The following is a 21,117-nucleotide window of genomic DNA, read 5'->3' as shown; positions in this document are numbered from 1 at the left end:
CCAAGACATTTTCAAGAGCAATATCCTCCATCCAATACCACTCATTTAGGTTTTTTTTTTCCTTTTGTTTCTAAAGGTGCAGGGCAGCATCCCGCACTCTTTGCATAAGCACAAGCCCCGCTGACGTCAATGGGAGTTTTTCCGGGGCGAGGGCTGAGAGTCTTGGCCCGCTGCTATAAACACGTTCGGACTTTCTCTTTTAATGGATGGTATTTAGATTCTGTGTGAGGCTTGTTTAACAGGCACGTTTGCCAGAGTCCTCAAACATCGTGGGGCACACAAGACAAATTGCCTTTTTGTCAGAGCAGCATGGAGGGCAGGAGAGAAGCACTGAGCTTTTACAGGCAGTTTTTACCTTCCTCTCCCTGCTCCCTACCTCCCTTTTCCTGGGAGATCAACAGCAGCAAAAGTCAGAGGGTGTCATTGGGCAGGATTTCCAACAAGTAGAATGGAATTAATAAGGATAACATACTTCAGAGATATTAATGGTTTTTGTCTGTAAGTTTCAGAGCTGAAATATAGTTGTCTGCTCCCTCAGAGAGAAGAAAGGTTAGCACCCACAGCCCTGTCTACCACTGGGCTTATTGCTGCCAACCACCCCAATGACACGGGTAGGGTATATAATACTTGGTGTGTGCATGTCAGTTTACACTATAAAAAAAAGCCAAAACCACACATTGCCTTTAATCTGAGCCATCTTTCCATCAATATCTTATTTCTTGTTCCAGATAAATGACTGATATTGCAGTGCCTAGTAACATGGGCTCTGCTTCTCCCAATAATTTTCAATATCTTCCCCACCTATATTCCCCCCCTCCCCTGCAGGTATTAACATTTTGCAATGAACTCTGTCTGGCATACTAAGAAATGTTAAATTCAGGGTATTCGGTTCCTGAATTCTGGATGTTCCCCTCTTTTGTGTCCTCCACCTAGGACGGAGAAATGAGTCTTCTTCTAATGACACAGCCCAGTGCACACACAGTCCTCAAGCATCCCCAGACCAACGGCATGGCAGCCACTGGGCCTGCAGGTTAATATGTGTGTAAGTGCACTTCTTTTTTTTCCACGTCCTTCCCTAAACTTAAAAAGTTCTATCACTGCTTTTAAACAAAGCAGAGATTATATACTTTGCCTCAACAACCCCTTTTTTTTACTAGGGGATGGCCTCCCTCCTCCTCAAAAAATGCTGCCATAAAAACAATAGGCAAGGCCATAATTTAAAGAGAGAAAAATGTGATTATATAACACATCCTGCAGTAATCAATTTTACCTCCAATATCTGCTTTTGTTTTCAAAATGCTAAATAAACAATACATAATGCATCCCTCATCAGCCAAAACCATGAGGGCTCTGTGCTCAAATAACAGGAAACATATTCAATTTTCCTAACAGAAGACAGTTCATTAAGCTGTGCCACATCAAATAAAACTTTAATTTCTCCAGCATCAGAGTCGCAATGAAAGCAATTGAGGAAGATGAGCCATATGGTACTTCTATCAGCAAACACATATTGCTCATTCCCCCAAAGTTTTCTAATTCTGCTCCCCAGACCTGTGTAATATAGATAATGTGCTCTGAGCGCAGCAACCATGAGCTATCTGGTGTACACTTCTAATACTGTATTTAATGGGAAATAATGAATCATAAAAGCCTGCAGAAGACGGCTTTTGCTAACCTAAATCTCAGCTGTAATTTCATTGTTCTGTGCCTAAGATGCTGTTTGCCCTTTTCAAACAGCAGCAGTTGAACATAATTATGCTGCTACAAACCTGGGCTGCAAAAAGAAAGCCTTCCTAATAGAACCAAGTTTTTATTAACTCTTGAAATCCTGAGCTTGGGGCAACTGGAAGCAGAGAGCTGCCTGTCAGGTTTTAGGGGTCATTAAAGCACACGTACACGTATATCTTGATTTCCAGTGAGCAGCCCCACAAATTAAATTGATGCTTCTCACATCGGGCCAAAAATGCAACAGGAGAAGGCTGTGAAAAATTAGGAAATCTTCTTGACATTGGGAAATCCGACACTTGTCTGCTCTAACATCTGTAAGTGCCAAAGAAAGAGGGGGATTTTTTCCCTTAAAGGTAAGTCTATTTTTCTTCTTCTTGCCAGATATAAAAATTGTGGTTAGTGCCTGGAGTAAAAGGCCCTCTAAACTTTATAGTGTTTACCCTCCGTTTATAAATCCATAATGATCTATTTAATGATATCATAAGGTTAAAAGTTAAACAGCACTGCATTTTCTCTGCCTTTTTCTCCTCTGCCTTTTAGAAAGGCAGATTTGCCTATCTCTGAGAGACGATCGGTCGGGGTTGTTTTCTGAAGAAGCCTTTAGGTAAAGAGGCATCCATACGTTCACACAGGAGGATTCATAAAGGCAAGGATGAGAAGATAAAGGTATTATTTTGACATGATGACCCCTGGAAAATGTCTTCGACTCATCCCAAGTAAGCCTCCTTCTTTCCTTCTTCCACCCTCTCCCCCTCCCCTCAAAATACGGGGCTAATTTAAAACATTGTCTAGATATGCTACTTATACATATTGAAAACATATTTTAGTGACTGTGTTTGTTTTGGCAATATATAAACCAAAAAAAAACCCCAATTAAATTAAAAAGAGCGACTTTTAAAAGTTAGAGATTGCCTTTTAAAAGCTTATTAAAATCAGCGTGTTAGATGTCTGTCTTTGAATTAGCTCCGAGGCTTGATTGCTTTCATTAAAGCTGCCTGTTTGGGTGCTGCTTGGTGAATGTTCAAGTCTGGATTTTTTCCACTCTTCTCCCCCCGGCCCCGAGCTGCTTCTTACTACTTGTCAACTTGGATTTTCCCTCCAAATTTGAAAGCAAAACTTGGACTTTTTTTCAAGAACCAACAGCCACCCCCACCCCATCTTCCCCCTTGCAAAACATCATGACCAAAATCATCAGCAACCCGAGTCAGAGACAGACCAACAGGTAAAATATATATTAAAATATATATATTTTAAAACAGCTTAAAAAAAAGACACGCCCAAAATACCCACCATGGCCAAACTGACACCCCCAAAAGAACCCACCCCAAGCCACCAAAAAACTCCAAGCTATCACATTGCTCATAGCCTGTGAATGCCTTAAAAACAAATGTTTAAACAGGTTTTCTTTTTTTTTTTGAAGCGGCAGAAAAACCTCTGCATGCTCCAATGGGTTACAATAACAATGCTCTATTGCAATGTAAAACAAGCTGGAGGAGAAAAAGGTGCTTTTTGTTACCATTTTATCAAAGCTGTTCATCTTCTAGCTGCAGGCAGCATTTTGCTGGAATTGCAGATATTTCTCTGTCCGGGCTCCTTTGTTTGTGCATCTCATTTGCATATATTTATCTCCAGCTGAGGGTGCTTTCAGCTCATTAAGGCCTCCCCTTGCATTATTTCATAAGCCAGCTGCTAGGAGGGATTTCACCTGTGGTGACTGAGAAAAGAGGGGTGAAAAACCAAATTCTTCATTAAAAAAAAAAAAAGAAAACAAAAAACCCAACAACCAAGGAAATCTTCTGACTCTCTTCCCCTATAAATGGGCACCATTTGTGTTAAACAGCCTCTTGTCATGATAGATGCCTCCTGGGGTCAGAGGGGAAAGTTGATTTGAAGGTCAGCAGTAAAACAACAGACAAACCAGACGCCAAACTGGTTCTTTAGCTGTCGGTGGGAGCAGTGGTACAACCAGGTCTTGAACCTTTTTCAACCTCTAATAAAACAGGGGAAGAATCTGAAGTGGAGAAACCAGGCCCCAGAGGAAAAAAAAAACAACCCACAAATAATATCAATATCGAGCAGCAACGGGAAACAACGGGGCAGCTCTCAGCGTTATGGGCATGCTGCTATTGTTTCAAGAGCTGGGGAATTAATTCCACTTATTTATTTAAGGCGTGTCAACTCGCTGCCTAAACCTGTTTCGGTGTCAAGATGAATAAAACTTTTATGGCTCATAAAATAGAGCCATTCATCTCCATGGTCTTTGTGGTTCCTGGGTTGTTGGGGTTTTTTTCCCCTTTCCTCCTGGTAGGCTGAGCTGGGCCAAAATCTCTGTGTCCCATTGTTACCAACTCGCTCACAGGAGCAAAGAAAATTTGGACTGGGCATCTCAAGCAAAACCTCTGGGTTTGATTAGAAATGTAAACGTTAATTCATCATAGTCATGTGCAAAACCCCCACCTCCTCTTTTTCCCCAGCCTAAAACCTACAATGAATTTACATCATCTATATGGAGCTTTGGACCAACAGGTAATAAAATACAATAAAGCTTGCTTTTTATCAGGACACACACACAAAAAAATCCCATTAATTATGGTTCATGACTACTCTAAACCAAATGTTCAAATAGTAGTTGGAAATGATGCATAAAATCTCAGCATGTTCTGATAGGTTATAGAGTCAGTGGTTTATTGCAATGTAAAACAAGCCACAGGAAGAGAGGGTGGTTTTGTTTACCATTTTCATCAAAGCTGTTCATCATGTTGATATACTTATGCTATATTGTGACCTCTACATACGTTGCATTTCATATATTTATTTTCCAGGTTGTTGCCACTTTTGCTGCCTTTGCCTCTGAGAAGTTGAGTAATGCTCTGGCCCCTTTGAAATATTTTCTCATCTGCACTGAATTTCTGCCGACAAACCAATGGATAGATACGGACCTAAGAACTATTTATTATCATCGAGTAAGGGGGTTTTTTTGACTTAATCTGAGACAATTAGTACCTGAATAAACACAGACTAAGTAATCTACCTCCTCAAAAGGTAATCAGACTTGAAAAGCGCTGTTTGGCTCTACCCAAGGAAAGCTCCACTTGATTAAAACGCTTTGGAGATTTGCTTTCATTTCTTCCCTTTGCCCTGGAAAACATTTTATAACAGCCCAATAACTTTTAATTTCTCCCTATGCCAAACCTGGGGCCTCTGTTGGTTGTTGCTGTCCTTTTCCCCCACCTTCCCAGATTCAGGAATCTTTAATCCCAGTTCTCATTTTTCTTTCCTTCTAATCTAATCACTGATTCCTTGGCTTGGCCAAATAGTTAAAAATGTTAAGTGCTGCTCACAATTCCTGCTGCCTCCCCCACGTATCTGTCTCTGTTTATGGAACAGGCCCTGGTTTCCTCCTGCTCTTGTTCAGCTGTAGGTCTGCAGGTCAGGAGACTGTAAATACACACAGTGCTGCCCCAACCCATAAATCTGAGCAAAGGGCAGCCTTATATATTCAGATAAGGGATGGAAAGGGAAGGGGGGGAGAAGAAAAAAAAAAGAAAGAAGAGAACAAGGAGACTCTGGTCTCCTCTGGCGAAGGAGGTTCTTTGCTAGACCGTGAACCCAAGGTGCATGCCCTGCTACCTTGCAGGATGTTCCAGCCAGAGATGAATCCAAAATGTTCACCCTTCTTCCCACCCCACCTTGTTTATACATAAATCATTACAAAAAGCATTTTATTACCCTTGGGGCATAGAAATTAAACACAACGTTTCGATGGCTTTCTCTCCTCCAGATCTTTGTTGGTCTATTTCCCATCGTCCCCCCCACCTCCCACCCCCCATTTTATTTCCTGCACCTCTGAAGCTTTCAAGGGAACAGTCCCCCTGTTATTGCTTCTCAGTTCCAAGGTCTTAGAATAAATAACATTGTTATTACTCACTTCACCAATTTCCAAGAAGAAATATTGCTGCAGCAAATGCAAGCAGCACTAATATTTGCAAAGTGATAAATGGATTGTTACATACCTTCCCGTCTGTGTGGCCTCCAGCCATCCTCCGGCCGGCTACATCCCTCCTTGGGGTGGGAGGGAGGCTGCCTTTGAACTTAGCAGGGTCCAGACACTTAGTGCCTTGCACCAGAGCCTGCCCCCAGCCCCCTCCCTCGCTCTCTGATGGAGAGATAATTTTAAATGGACCATGCAGAGATGGTACTGGGACTGGGGGAGAGCAGGAGCCATGTACCAGGACCAAGCAGCCAAGTGAAGATGCTTTTGGCACACAATCAGTGTGTGGTGGGTTTTGCTAGTGTTGGGTGCTGCAGGGAGAGGGGTGAGAGATTTGGGATGTCCCCAGGAGACAACTGTTGGTCCACTGCCCTCCCCAGCTCCAGCTCACAGCTGCTCTGGTGTGGGTACCACATCCCTGGTGTCAAAACAAGAGCCACCTGTTCTTCTCCAGCTTCCAGTGATGCGAAAAGTGGACAGAAAAAGGCCTGCAGAGGAGAAAAATTATTCTCCCCCCCACTCTGCCCCCAAAATGTCTCCAGTGCCTGAATGGGAACTGCAGTGGATAACTGAGACACCAGATACAGGGATACAGATGCTGAGTGGGGTGAAAACAGGAAGGACATATTTCCAAACACTACCTTCCTCACTGCTCATTAAATTTCATTAATTCACATGAAATTCTCAGCAAACTTTCTTAACCAAAGCTGAGGTTAGGGAGGTGCTAAGGCAGGGAGTACTCTCCTGACCTCCCCATCCCAAACCTGGATGCTCACCACATAACTTCTGAGCTGAAAAAGAGATGGAAATTGGAAAATTCACATGGAATAATTTAAAACCAATATAAGTTTTGAGTTCTTTTTTTTTAAAGCAGCAATTTATATCTACCTCTGAGACACAATTTGGGCTCCTTGATTTTATTAAAAAAAAAAGCTCCAAATCAATTTATTCCTGGGCTGCAAGACATGCTTAAAAAAACTCCACTCTGAATGTGTGGTAATTAGAAACAAAACAACACATTTTCCTTCAGATCCACAAAGAGTCAGTTGCTGACATTTCTTAGACTGTCTGTTGCATTTCCATGCCGTGTGTCACAGGATAGGGGCTGGGAGGTTTTGTTTGGATGATTTTAATTCCTCGGTGGGATAAACACCCCCACCTTAGGTTATTCAGGCACCAAAGGTGATGTAAAAGCTTGTTCTTCATGGGCAGAACAAAACGAAGCTGCTCCAGGAGCATCATCCCCACTCCCCTAGTGCTGGTGTGGCATTGCCTCTGTGGCTGGGGCATCACCAGGAGAAGGGGTGAGAGCACCCTTCCTCATGTGCCCTCCCTGGCCTTTTCTCCCTGTACAGCCCCTTCCCTGCTGAAGAGGTTGTCAGAAGCCTGAGGAGATATTTACTGGTGTGTACAGGTCTCATGTGGAGGTTAAACACAGCAGTACCAGCGTCTACGTGGTGCCAGCTTGAGGTGTGAGGAGGTGAACAGTGCGTGCAAAGGTTTCAGCAACCTGGGGTGGAGGTGTTGGCAAGGTCTGGCAGTGCTAGGATGTGAATACTGTGCCCAAGGGGATGGGGAAGGTGGGAGGTTGAAAGACTGGAGCTATTTACTAGGTTGCTTTTTCCTAAGGGATATCTTGTTCCATAAAAGAACGAACAGAATTCAAGGATTGTGGGAAGAAAATTATTCAGAAACTGTGAACAGAGGTATGAAAGGGTCAATCAGAAGAGAGGACAAAAATATATCTGACATGTTTTCCTCCTGACCAAGGTAAATACCATCTCTTCTTTTTTTGTAAGATGAAAATTATTGAAAGGAAGGTCACAAGTTACAGATAAGACTAGAAATTCCTTTGGGATGGGCTCTCAAGCAAAATATATACAGTTCACTAGTAACAAAAACCAGATAGTCTGTATTGGTTTTTAATAAAAGAATTAATAGAATCATGGAATTATAGAATCATTAAGGTTGGAAAAGACCTCAAAGATCATCTAGTCCAACCTTGATACAAACCATCCATGATGCTCCCTCATAAACATACGTGTGTATGTTTATGCAGCTGTAATAGATGTGTGATTGTGTACATATATGTCTGCATGCATATGCACCTAAAACAAAAACTCAGCGTGCATCAAATGAAAAATAAAATGAGCTGCAAAATTATTTAAGGAAAAAAGTGATGAAAGTGGGTGAGAGCTGGGGCAGCAGTATGGTGAGGAGGTACCCCACTGCTTGGAAATATCCAGAAACCTTCTTAAACATTTATCAGCACCTTTCCTAACTTTGGGAGAAGGGCTGGGAGTGCCCCAAAACCCTGATTCTTCAGGAGATTCCTGTCAGGCAGGAAACCTTGTGAGAGCAGCATTGCTTGTTCTCTGTTCTTCTTCCAGCCCCAGAAAGCACACAGATAAGAAGAAAAATCAAAATAATTGAATATATACAAGACATCCACATTTGTATAAACAAAAAGCTTTGAAAAGGGAAAGAAGAATCTTTCATTTTTTTATTATTTTTTTCTCAAAAAAAGAAAGAGAAAAAGTCAGGCAGTTCTTATTTTATCCAGACCAGTTCATAAATCCCAAGTCATAAATCCACATGATATCCCGGGCTGCTGGATTTTGCATTTGGAGCTCTGAAAGACTGATAGCTGAAAGATTTATAAAATCCCAGGTAGCCAGAGTGCTCCCTATTGGCTCCACATCTGAGAGGTCCCCGCATCCTGCTTAGCCCAGAAAGCTGGATGTATGGGATATATTGTGTTCAAGAAGCAGCACACCCCCACCCTGCTATTTTCAGATGTGAGGAAGGCTAAAAATTTGATCATGTGAGGTGGACGGGCCCTGGTTAGGGACTTTTCTGCACAGACATGGGCACAGCCACAAGCTGGGGTTGCCCAAAGATTGCTGCCACCTTCTGCAAAATTATACCATGGTTTGTGTCATAGATGTATGATTTACCTTGTGTGGTAGACCTGGCCACAAACAGCAGAATTGTTTCAGCTACTTTGAATATATGCCTAATTTTACTGAGCAGCAGTGACTGCTCAGTAAGAACAGGGGATCAGCACTAGGCCAGAAGATGATGATACTTAGCAGGGAACATGACCAGCCCCTTAACAAGAAAATGGTGCCTGAGATGCCTCAGATAAAGCACAGGTTGCAAACAATTCAGCTGTCAAAGCAGCAAGTCGCATTTCCCAAAGAGCGCTGAAAGATGATAGTGTGAGGTTTTTCTCATCAGTTCAGTGGATGTTACAGGTGGGATCATGTGTATTGGGGTGAAGATCCCTCAAAACAGACCCTCTGAAGACTGATTTGTGCTATTTTTCTGTATCCACAGGATGCTGAAAGCACGCTTAAAGCCTTTCCTCCCTTACGTTCCTCTATCCTTCCTCAATGACCTTATTCGAACCTAATACTTTTCTCCAGACTTGTAATGACAGACATTTTTAATACGCTGCTGTTGAATTAATAAAAAGATTTTAAAAACCCCTCTTCTGCAGTTACAAGATTTGTTTTATAGCTGTAACTAGCATCATTGTTACTGAGAAATTAAATGATTTGCTTTAGGTTTCATATATTTTTATTCATGAGTCTGAATATATTGAAGTCCATGAGGAAAATCCTCCTTCACTCTCCTGGGGAAGGATGGTGGAATCAACCTGAGCTCTGCCTGTTTGGAGTTTTATTAGAAGCAGACTGTCTGGCTAAATTTAGATAATTTTTGTTGTTGTTGTTTGTCTGACTCTATTAGTGGAAATTAAAACATTGCAATGGTTTATGCTCCCTGTGTGTTGTGAGCACCTCTGCCTTTGATCAGCCGCCTGAAAGGAGCAGCTTGAGTGGCTTGTCTTGCACACCATGGAGCTGCCTGCCTCCAGCATGCTTCTTCCCCATCCCAATCACTGCCTTGACTAGAAACAGTACTCATTTAAGAGGCCAAACTAAACCAGACACAAACAGACCAAAGCATTTATACGAAGACTAAGTCAAACTCACGTCTGGAGAAGTTTATCTTGGTTATTCTTGAAATCCAAAGCTTTCCCAAGCCTGTTGGTGTCTCTCACAGGGTATCCTTCCCCTTCCCAAGCAGGATATTTTTTAAACCTCAAACTCCTGTGAACTGTATTTATGCCATATTTCATAATTTCTTCCTGCTTCCTTACACTTTATCTCTCTCTCAGCTGGGTTTGAGACATCCGGAGCTCACAGCTGTTGAGTGCAATACCATGGCCAGGGATGGGGCTGCCTACTTTATCCATCCGGGCTGTGGGTGCATGATTATTTAATCCAGCGTGGCTCTACAGGTCAGGTGGCCCTGTCCTGCTTCAGGAGGATGAATTTGCTAGTTTTTTTGCCACTTTGGCATTTCTAGCACCTTTGACAATGGCATTTGGTGCCCCATAGCCACTGATTTTGGGAACTTTGCTTCTGTGAATATGCCCATGTCCCCTGACTTTATCAGTGTCATTCATCTTGAAATGCTCACATGGGCTTTGCTGGTTGCTCAAGGAGATTGTGCTGAAATGAATCCCCTGGTGGAGAAGAACTACTGGAGCAGGGTGAAGGGCAAACACTCACTTGTGTGTATTGATCATCCCCTTCAGCCCGCATTACCACTTATGCCTTTGGAAGGAAGAGGTTTCTTTCTCTTTCAAAACAGAGATTTGGGGTGTAGAAATATGTTTTGCAGTTTTAAATGTGCAAGTCTTCTTTAAATTTCCTTTTATTAAAAGCATCTACAGAAGATCTTTTCTCGTAATTCTGTAACCATTTCACTAATTAAAAATGCTGTACAAGGACTAGTATTGAGCTATAGAAATGAAAGGTCAATACATGAACAACACTTCATTTGTAAATAATACAGCTCTGTAATCAATTATCTCATTTTCACAGAAGACATATTAATCTACAAGCAAAGAATGGAGACATTTAGAGGATGTACAGAGGGGATCTTTAAATGTTAAATGTTCTTTAGCATGTGCTAAATAAAGAGTTTGGCAGAGTGAAAATGTAGCACACAGCACTGACACTCCAGGGAGAGTCTTTAGGTCAAGTGATTTGTACCTTCAAAATAGTTCTCCATAGCACTGTAAAGCGTCTCTGTTGGTAGCAGGGAGGTGGGTTAATGTTGTTTAGGATGTTAATTGTAGCAGGAAAAATACTGCAAAAATTAGAGGAAAAGGTGGTCTGCAAAGAAAAAGGTGCCTATTTTAATAGATGAATCAGCCCTCTCTGCACTGCTATTTGCTTTCTGTCAGCACCATGAAGTGAGTTTTCTTACCCCTGATTTTCCATAAAACCAGGCTGCTGGATGGCAGGTTGGAGCTGAGTCACGCTTATGGAAGAAGCTGTGTGGCCAAGTGTCCTCCATACCCCGGGCACGAGCTGGGAAACGCTCCTCCAGGTAACACAGCATCCCCCTGAAGTCCACGAGGGATTCTTTCCTCTTCCATGGGTTACAGTGGGAATCCACATAAGGTTTTAAAAATGTAACAGTTCTGGGTGCTGGAGATTCTGTGCATGACTTCCAAATATCATTAAGGAAAATTACAAGAAGATCCATTCCCTGACCTAAAAACAGCTTAAGCTTTCCATCAAATGGAAAGGAAAGGCTCTTGCCACCTCTGTCGGGGGCTAGGTTACCCTGTATGCTTGTTTACTGAATTTGACAAGACTGAGGTGGTAGAAAAGCAGGAGATGAATGTAATTTCATTTTCACTTTGCCTGTTCCATTTGTCTGTTCTCATTGGATTTGCAGTACATCCATCCCATGCTTGCCCCTAATTTCCAGCTTTAAAATTTCTATCAAATACATACTGGGACCCAAGGGGAAAACATCTCACCCCACCACCCCCAGCTCTCCCCACACCCGGAGCTCATAATTCTATTGATTTCATCCCACTCCCTGTTTTGCCCTCCTCTATCCATGGCTGTGTGGGAGGAGCAAGGAGTGGGGTGATGGGAACAGCCCCACCAATGTGAGCCCTTGCATGAGGGGAGGGTCTCCCTCCCACTCCCCTTTCCCACAGTCCACTCTTCCCTTCTCCCACACTTCCTGCTGGACAAATCCATTGCCTAAGCCAGGAGAAGGCTTTAAAAAAAAAAAAAAAAAAAAAAAAAAAAAAAGAAAGAAGGAAAAGGAAAAAAGAGAAAGAGGAAATTGTTTTCAGCAGACTTCACAAGCCAAAGTGGATGTGGGAAGAGTGGAGGTTGGGGAGAAGATACACTCTTTGGCATCAGCCTTAAGTCTGACTCTAATATTTTGCCTCACTCCCCTCTGTTCTCTTTTCACAAACAGAAATACACTTGTCACATGTTGATTAAACAAGGCACTATCCCAGCTCCCTCCCAGATGACCAGGGGGACCAGAGCAAAGAGCCAAGACCACCAACACCACCAATGTGAAAGAGGAGAGGGAAAGCCAGGGATTTAAGGAGGCTTGATCCCACTCTCTCCACTTGGCTGATACCAAGGGTAAGTCACCAGCAATAGCAAAGTCCTCACGAAAATCTCTTCTGGCCTGTGCAGCAGGAAAGGTGGTTATGGAATTGGTGCTGCCAAAGGAATGGCATGTAGCAAGGTGCAAAGGCAGGAGCCCTGTCTGCCTCATAATGGATATTGCAGTGAAGTGTGAAGATATCCACTTTGTCTTTAAGAACAAAACTTAGGTTAGGATGGAAGAAAAAAAAGACCCCTAAGCCTAAATATTTCCAGGTTTGCTCACCCCTGTGGGTTTGGTGCACTCTGTAGCTGCTTGACCTGCAGGGCCTTTCAGAGCTCTCTGCAAGTCTCTGTGCCAAAATAAATGTTACTTTACCATCAAGTAAGAATGAAAACCATAAGATGCGTGAGTGAGAAAAAAAGTGCCTGAACTGGAAAACCCCTTTCTTCTGTTTTAAAAGTCCTGGATGATCAAGGCTGTTCTGTTCACTCTGATTTAATCAGTTTGCAGATACCCAAATACACACCCAGCCATGGAAAGTGCTCTCCCTTTGATTCCAGCAAAATCCTTTCTAATTCTCTTTAAATGTTCCAGGGCTTTTCGAAATGATTGCTATCAATGCCAACCAAATGCTTTAGATCTCTTTTTTTTTTTACTTTGCCTGTCTTTAAGTACTTGCTTTATTTCTATGCAGCCCAGTTACAGCTGTACATGGAAAAAGTATCTAGAAAACAGATCTGGTTTGCTTTAGCCTTTATGCCATATAGAGTTAGACACTTTAACCTTCTTTACATTTACTTAGTTGCTTTAATATGATTGCTGTAACTCCTATACTTTCTTTTTTTCCATATAACTTATTAAATATTTATAATACAGTAGCCCATACACATCACATAGGTTGGACTTTTATTACATTAAGCTCGACATAGCTATCTAGTAAATCATAAGTCATGTTCCTCCTAAAAGTTAAAAACCAGGATTGTTCAGCTGAGCTTGGACTGAATTTATGAGGGACCAGCTCAAAAAAAGCTAAGCTGGTTAAAACAAGAGATAGACTTGTTTAACCAGAAAATAATAGATCCCCTAAAGTGCTGGATCTGCAATGTTTACCATGGGTAGGAGCACCAGGACATGAGCAATATGCTTGGGAGTCCAGTGCAGCAGCTTTGGGTACTTGTGACTGCTCATACTAAGGCATGGTCTTGCAGCCACCATGAGAATGCTGCTGCTTCTTCCATCACTGGTTCCCTGTTCCCTCCCTCCTCTTGCCAAGCCATGGCCGCACATGATTTCTCCCCAGCATGAGCCTGCATCCCTTACTACTGCACTGATGCCTCATGCACCCCATCCCAGTATGGAGTGGGGTGCCCAGCTCTGAAAAAAACCCTCCCCAGCTAAGTCCACTCCTCCTCGGTGGTGGTGCCTCAAGCAAGGGTACGATCTCTAGCACCCAGACTCTTCTGTCCTCAGGTTCGTTTGGACAGATGTGCACTGGGTTCCCAAGTTTAGAGAGAAACCCTCTTCCAAGCTTCCTTCCCATTTTTGCAGCTAATATTCCTTCATGCACTGTCTGTTATGCCGTTATTAAAGCACAGCTTGCCAACAACTGGGGAAGAAATACAGTCCCCACTCTGCAACGCTTCCTTTGCCCAGCTCAGACGCAGGAACCAGGCGGCTGGGTCTGAGGGTGGCTGCTTCTCACCTGCCTTCCTCCACATAAACTTTCTCTGTGGAATGAAAAATGGATATTTGTGTTTCAGCAGACCATAAAAATGACATTTGAAAACTTTTCAAGACTTTTCCAAGTTGGAACTGCCTTGAAAGACATCAGACCACATTGCCAAATGGGTTGGTGGCATCTGGTTAAATGCACGCAACACTGCTGTTCCTGTGTCACCACCCTCCCCTTCCATGATGGGACCAGCCATCCTGCAGGGATGTATTCACTTTAGGATGGTCCTTAACATCTTTTTGCACTTTCTCCAACTCAATGCTGCAGCTTTCTGCAGTCACTCACACCATTTATGCTCTCAACCAGCCAGGTACAGGCAACTTAATACACACAGAAACAAGTGGCCTCTTCCCCACCTCATGCATGTTTGTTTTTTTCTTCCTCATTCAAAAACTTCCACTGGAAGCATTTAGAAGCAAACAAAATTATATTCTGCTTCAGCTGGAAAGTTTTGCTTTATTTTTTTGTTGAAAAGAGTTTTTGCATATTTGACTTTTTTCTCCTCTTTATTCTCACATTCCACACCACTTGGAGTGGTAGGATGACAGACATTCATGATGCTGCTGCTTCTTCCATCGCCGTTTCTCCACTTAGTCCATCCCTCTGCTGAGCCATAGGCATGTGAGATTTCTCCCCAACATGAGCTTGTATTCCTTGCTGTTGCTCTGATGCCTCACACACCCCATCCCAGCACGATGTGAGAGACACAGCTCTGAATAAAACCTTTCTGGAGTTAAATTTTTTTAAAACTTCTTTATTTTTTAAACTTCTGTTCCTCTCCTTCCCCACTCTCCTTCCTTTTCTCTAGCTTGCTTAATTTTACCTTGCCTTTCCCACTCTGAAAAACCATATATGAAACTATATGAAACAGTATATTTGCCTCTTTGTGTGGTTTCAAAAATAAAACCAAGACTAATTGAAAAAGATGATGAAACACGCTATTTGGGAGGAAGGTAGGAGGAATTCTTTTTCTCATCTTGAAAATTCTCTCTTGGCTGTTGGGTTGGGTTTTTATTTCCCTTACACCACATAACTTACAGAAATTGCAGACCATGGTCCAGGTCCCCACATTTTTGCTGTGGACTGCCCAAACACTGCGCACAAACAGACCACAAGAGTACAAGGTATTTATACCCAAGGGATTGAACACTCAGAATATTAATCTGAGAGAAACCTGTTATTTGGAAGTGGAGTTGTTCAGGTAAGCATATGCAGTTGCAAAAAAGAGCAGGTAGCCAGACTGGGGGGGGGGGGAATAAATTATGATCTTTAACAAGAACAACAAAAACAACAACAATAATAAACAACCAAGAATAGTCATCCACAGGACATCAAGGTGAAATGGCACCAGACAAGTCTAGTCTGCAGGAAGACTGCCTTTCAGGCAAGATTTCTATTGAAGTTAACGCTGATATCTGCCTGCTTTGTCCAAGTCATATAACATTTTTATATAGGACGTTGCCTCAGGTGGCCCTGAACACTGTGGGCATCAGTGAGATGTCAGTGGTTTTCAGGGAACAGGGTCTGAGGCTGGGATGTACCATGGGGGAGGTAGGTGGGTATCAGGAACGATGCTCATGAAGCCCTTGGAGGAGCAAGCAAGACCTTCTGCTGACTTCACCACACTTGCTCCAGCCATGGACAGTGCTGCTTCAGGTAATGAGCAACGGCAGAATACAACAGAAATAAATATGTTTGTTGAAAGGCAAGCAGGACATTTTGATTTTTCCTGTTTGGGCTCTTCCCCCTACTGGGGGGAAAACTGCTACCCAGGCACCTATTTCCCAGAGCTCTTCTTCTTCACTCATAATAAATACACCTTTTTTTGCACTCATTTAAAACCAGTGCTTCAACAGACAAATCACAAGCTGAAGTTAAAACTAACAAGACAGTAAAAAAAAGCCCTTCCCAGTCTTATAGGTTAAGAAGGACTTGTTGATACACTCATGTCCCACACATTAACCTTTCTGCTCATATTTTACACCATCCAAATGCCATATGTGAAGCTCTACTGTCTGTTTTCTTCCTCCCACTTTTCCCCATCCCCCGATTTTTTAAAACAATTTTGTTTGGTTTGAGGAAGAGGGAAGATGGGCAAATCTTCCACTGAAATCTCCACTGACCATCTTGACAGTAGATTTTCCTGCCACAGACTTGTGACCTATCAGATCCCATGGGATTGAGACCAATGTGAACTTTTGGACTGTATTTGTCTCCAGCTTTTTGCTGCTACAGGTCATCAGTGTGTTACCCCGCTCAGAGGTAATATATGGCACATGCTTGAGCCTGACTGGAGAACACATTTCCATGGCATAATACACAAAGAATAAACAGACACTCTGTTTTCCAAACCTTCAGGAGAGGTTTGGAAAACAGAGCTCCTATGGGCTGAATATTTCTTTATTTCCACATACTGATGTCCCCTTGCTTTCATCCTGCCAAAGACCTTTCCTCTTCGATCTTATGCACCCAACCCCCTGCAAAAAAAAGGTTAATGAGAGAGCGTCTATGTAGGTAATGCATCACTCCTTTAAAATTTGTCATATCTGGGGTTAAAAAAATAAAAGACTCTCTTTTTTTCCCCTATAAAAGGGGATTTTATATCCAAAGACACAAAGGTAATACTCTCTGCATTGTAGCTTCAATATTTTTCTTTTTTTTTTACCCAACAATGGTGAAAAGATGTGATTTTTACATGCAAATAGGAAGAAAAAGCCTGAACACACCATGGGAACATGTTTAAGAAGTTGATTTATGTTTCATACTGAGCCTTACACCTGCAGTTCAAGCAAAACTCAACTTTGCCGCCCCACAGAGTCTAGTTTATTAGGTATCAAGGAGTCACAAGAAGCCATGTAATTAAAACTGTAATTAACTGGAAAAGGAAAGTGCCACCTGAGTTTTGAGAGGCTGTCAATTTTATTTCCATTACAGCTTTCCTTCTGCTTCTTTTGTCTATAGGGTGCTTTTTTCCCTCATCTTGATAAAGAAAAACAAATTTGGGTTTTTTTTCTCTCTTTATTAACTAGAGAAGCCACCAAATTCTCTTATGTCTTTACTACTGGGAAAAAATTGAGCCACTCAGTTTTGAGCTCGGATGCAGGCTTCTCTCAGCAGCATTTGCAGCTGTGTTTGCCAACAGGTGTCAAGTGTGGTCCAGGCAGAAAAAAAGCCCTGAAGTGTCCTACCGGCACAGGGTCAGCTGAGTTCAAAGCCCATTTTAACAAAACATAATCAATGCCCTTTAAAAAGGGGATCTGCAGTGCCTTGTTAAAATGCATGACCTCGCTGCAGCGGGCAAGCCAAGCACCAGGCGTCCCTGGATCTGGCACGTTCCTCCGAAGGCTGCTGGATCCTGACGGAGACCACCGTGGTATTTCTGCGGGCAGGACAAGGCCACACGCAGCAAGACAAAAACACGTCTGGGAGAAATATGAGGTGACGTGATGAACTTTGTCAACCAGAGAAATTAAAAGTGAAAAGGGGCCCAATCCCCTGGCCAAAGACAGTAAATCTCCCAAAGATTTGGGTGAGATGTGCAGCCAGTCAGGTTCTCCCTCTGCCTCATGCACCCACCGGGACCAAAGTCCTGGGGAATCAGAAAGAGGAGCCGGAATAAACACAAAATTATTTGATAAGGTTTAAAGAAGAAAAGACAGGTAAACTTGAAAAAAAGTCATAGTAAAACATAGTTGAAGAGTATTACATAAAAGGGTAAAATGATGACAACAAAGATAGGATCTATCCTAAGGGTTATTACAAGGGAGATCTAAGAATATACAGAAATTTTTGCAGAGGAGATGTTTGTCTTAGACTGGTTTATGAAAGGGGTGACTGACATTCTTCATTTTCCATTTAACAGGTGACAAAATCCCATCAAGTGAAGTACCAGCCTTGAGAAGGGAAGTTATTATTGTAAAAAGCAATTTTCCTTTAGTGTCATTCTGATAGGCTTAGGGTTTTTTTCCCCAGCCTTAATCATTTGTATCCTTTCCCCTCCTGAAATAGCCCCAGCTTGCAAGGGAAAGGTCTTGGGACCCTCTGGGTTTGAGGGCAGATCTCGATGAGCACTAATCTGGGGAAGTGAGCCAGAGGTACCTGCAGCAGATGACACACAAGGCTCAGCTTCTTATTCAGCTACAAGTCAGCAGGGGCACCCCATGACCATCTGTGGTCTATAAATTACAGTAACACCAGCACACACTGCTTGTAAATCACCAATGAACAGGCTTTACCTTATGACACATCACATGAACCTTGTTGGATATTCCAAAACTCCCATAAACCATCCGATATAAACTATAGATTATGTTTCTTTGGGGGGGCAGGAGAAAAACCTGTGCTTTTCTGCAGTTGCACAAACTTCTTATGGGTGAAATGAAGATGTGGCCTGAGCTATGGTGTGTGTTTATGCACCATGTTTTCTTACAAAAGAGATTTCCTCTCCTCTGCCATCACTATTACCATAAATATTTCACTTTCCAAGAGTGCATCAGCCTTGAGGTAACCAGGGTTGTCATTCTCCTGAAAAAAAAAGATACTACTCATTTGAAAAATGCAGTTTTATGTGAGCCCGCATGACTTGTCCTCCATCCTTGCTCCACCAAGCACAGGTAGATTAACAGAAGAGGCTCACCCATGTCCTTCCCTTTTGGAGGAGCAAGAAGATCCAACACATGACCTCAAGTCCTGGGATATCTCTTACCTGACATGATGGAGCCCACGTCTGCAAGGAGATGCTATGAGCAGATGTTTTGGCACACGGCTGTGTGCTCCCCCAGTACATGGCTGGTTGGGACCGCAGACACTGCTCTGCTGAGAAACCTGGCACTTGACTTCAAACTTTCTCCCAAGACCTGACAAAGGACTGCTTTTGAGAATTATATTAGTAAGTCCTGCATTTAGCCTGTCATCTTGGGAAAAAAGTAATCTGTAAACAAGTTATTCAGAATGTGGGGCATAGGCCAAGTGAACACTCTGATAAATGTTATTTGACCGGCTTTTATGCTGACCATGAACTGTGGGCTGTAGTGTAGACAGCCTGCAATGGCTGTGTCACAGCTTCTTGGCAAGTTCCTTAGTTGAAGCTGAAATCACAGCCCCTCTCAGGAGGTAGTGGGAGCCCTGCAGTCATCTCACTCACACACAGCATAAGTTTTCTAAGGTAACATTATTTTTATCTGGGTTTCTAAAGGCTGTTGGGGCTGGGTGCTCATCACGATCCATGCGGGTGTGTGGGCGTGTGGGCGTACGCCTGCATCAACACACATTTAAATTCATTGTGTGACTGCAATCAAACTGGTCAGATATTCCCCCTTCATGGAGACAGACAACCAAGGCAACCATGCCTGCCTTCCCCAGTGGCAATGGGATGAACTCAACTGTCTGTAGACATCAGAGAATCCACATCTGCAAGAGCAATCCAAGGGAAACTATCACTCCCTGCTCCCTCCAGTTGTGAGCATACAGTTAATTAAAGCTCATACCAGGACCACCAGCATTGCATGATCCCAGTGTAACCCAGCAAGGCTGCACCTGACCAAAACACTTTCAACAGTCTCAGGAGCAATTTTCAACTCACCAGAAGTGTAAATTTGTAGCACTTATTGAGTCTAGGTTTGGCCTGTCTAGTTAGTTTAGTTTCAGAAAAATTAGTGACTAAAATAAAGTTGACTTTTAAATCTATTTTTCTCAGAAAAAAACACACCTCTATTTGAATGTTATGCTAAATTTTCCTGGAGGAAAAAAGAGACAGTTCAATATAGAAATATAATTAATCTTTATCAGCACAGAAAAATACTCTTTGATTTTCAGTCAGGGAATTTTTACTTTGTAAATTTTTAAATTTAGAAGTAATGTATAAGGAGGATCTTTGCAGTGCTTTTCCATCCAGCAAGCGAACCAAAACCCCCCAGTGAGGCAGTGGAAAGCCCCAAATCAGGTCTGGGCCTCATGGCACCGTGGCTCTACTGGGCTCACCCATGAAGACCCCCCACCAGGGGTTCCTGACCATTCAGCCTCCTCCTTTACCTTTCCACTGCCTTCTCCATCCGTCCCTTTCTGTACATTCTGACAAGAAGAAGTGATAGTGCTATTGCTGGTTTTTAACAAGATTTGGAAAGCATTCAAGTGCCTGACTAAGTGGTTGGAAACAAGGAAGCAGAAGGATGTTTTGGCATCCTGCGATGTGTGCATGAAGAGCACAGACACAAACACATTGAATGCACATACTGTAAAACAAGATTACAAGGAAAGTACAAACTAATAAAAGCCTATTAAAACATCGTGGAGGCTATCGCTGCTCACCTACATGCCTACATATTTAAAAAAAATATATTTCATGTGAACATGCAATTCAAACATGACTGATCACAGATATAACTTTCAGCAACCTTTAAATGCATAATACCATCCTGTAATTAATGTAGCCTATCCTGAAACTTGAGGGATTTATTGATACTGGCAGAAACACTTGAAAATAACTTGGGGAAGTTCATGACATACCTTTTGTCTCAAGGGATTTCATTCATTTTTTCCCCTTTTTTTTTCTCTTCCAGCTACCATCAATAATTTCATTCAGAGCCCTTACCATGTGACGACAAATGCTGTTGGAAATCCTCAGCAGAAAGTTTGAAGAATGTACCAGCGTGGAGAAAGAGTCTCATTGTGGTTTTATTTGTTTTGTTCCCTTTCACTTACAGTGAAATATATATAACCATGTCCAAGGGGATTGCTTTTGAGGTCTGCAATGAAAAAAAAGGCAAAAGCAGGCCATAGGCATAGCAAGCTGAAAAAGGATTTTATCTAAATTTTCCAGGAAAATCTATGGCCATCCTGTTAGTTCCTGCCCGAGCACACAAGATAGGCCCCATCACTGGAATGTTATCTATTGGTACAACCAAACACACATTTATGGAGGTAATACAACATTTATAAGGCAAACTAACAGTTGGGTGAAAAAAACCTTTCCATAAAGCCCTTTCCTGGAGGAATGTAGGTGTCAACACTCATCTTGGGGAAGGTGCTAGTCTGTTGGGTTGACAAGTCATAAGAGACAAATCCCAATATTGTGGTGCACGTTCCTCATGTTCTACAATCACTGCAACTGCAAAACTTGGCCATGACCCTACAGACATGTATTTAAAATTTCTGCAATAACAAGGATAAGAAATAACCCATCATTTTTCTAGGAGAGGGTTCCAATACCTGAGGTCTGCACAGT

General features: G+C 42.4%; 1 long non-coding RNA gene across 2 annotated transcripts; it reads left to right on the top strand.

Moving 5' to 3' along the window:
• Positions 1–2,277: 2,277 nt before the first annotated feature.
• LOC138107132 (uncharacterized) lies at positions 2,278–12,190 on the top strand. Of its 2 annotated transcripts, XR_011149252.1 has the most exons (4): positions 2,278–2,444; positions 4,551–4,691; positions 11,025–11,125; positions 12,020–12,190. It is a non-coding gene; the product is annotated as an uncharacterized lncRNA (long non-coding RNA). The 2 variants fall into 2 exon arrangements; XR_011149251.1 differs by lacking the exon at positions 12,020–12,190 and having other exon boundaries at positions 11,025–11,540.
• The last annotated feature ends 8,927 nt before the right edge of the window (positions 12,191–21,117 follow it).

This window comes from Aphelocoma coerulescens, chromosome 3 (assembly GCF_041296385.1).
Source record: "Aphelocoma coerulescens isolate FSJ_1873_10779 chromosome 3, UR_Acoe_1.0, whole genome shotgun sequence".
Classification (NCBI taxonomy): Eukaryota; Metazoa; Chordata; class Aves; order Passeriformes; family Corvidae; genus Aphelocoma; species Aphelocoma coerulescens.
The sequence above is the reverse complement of the archived record's forward strand: the minus strand, read 5'-3'. Positions and strand labels throughout refer to the sequence as shown.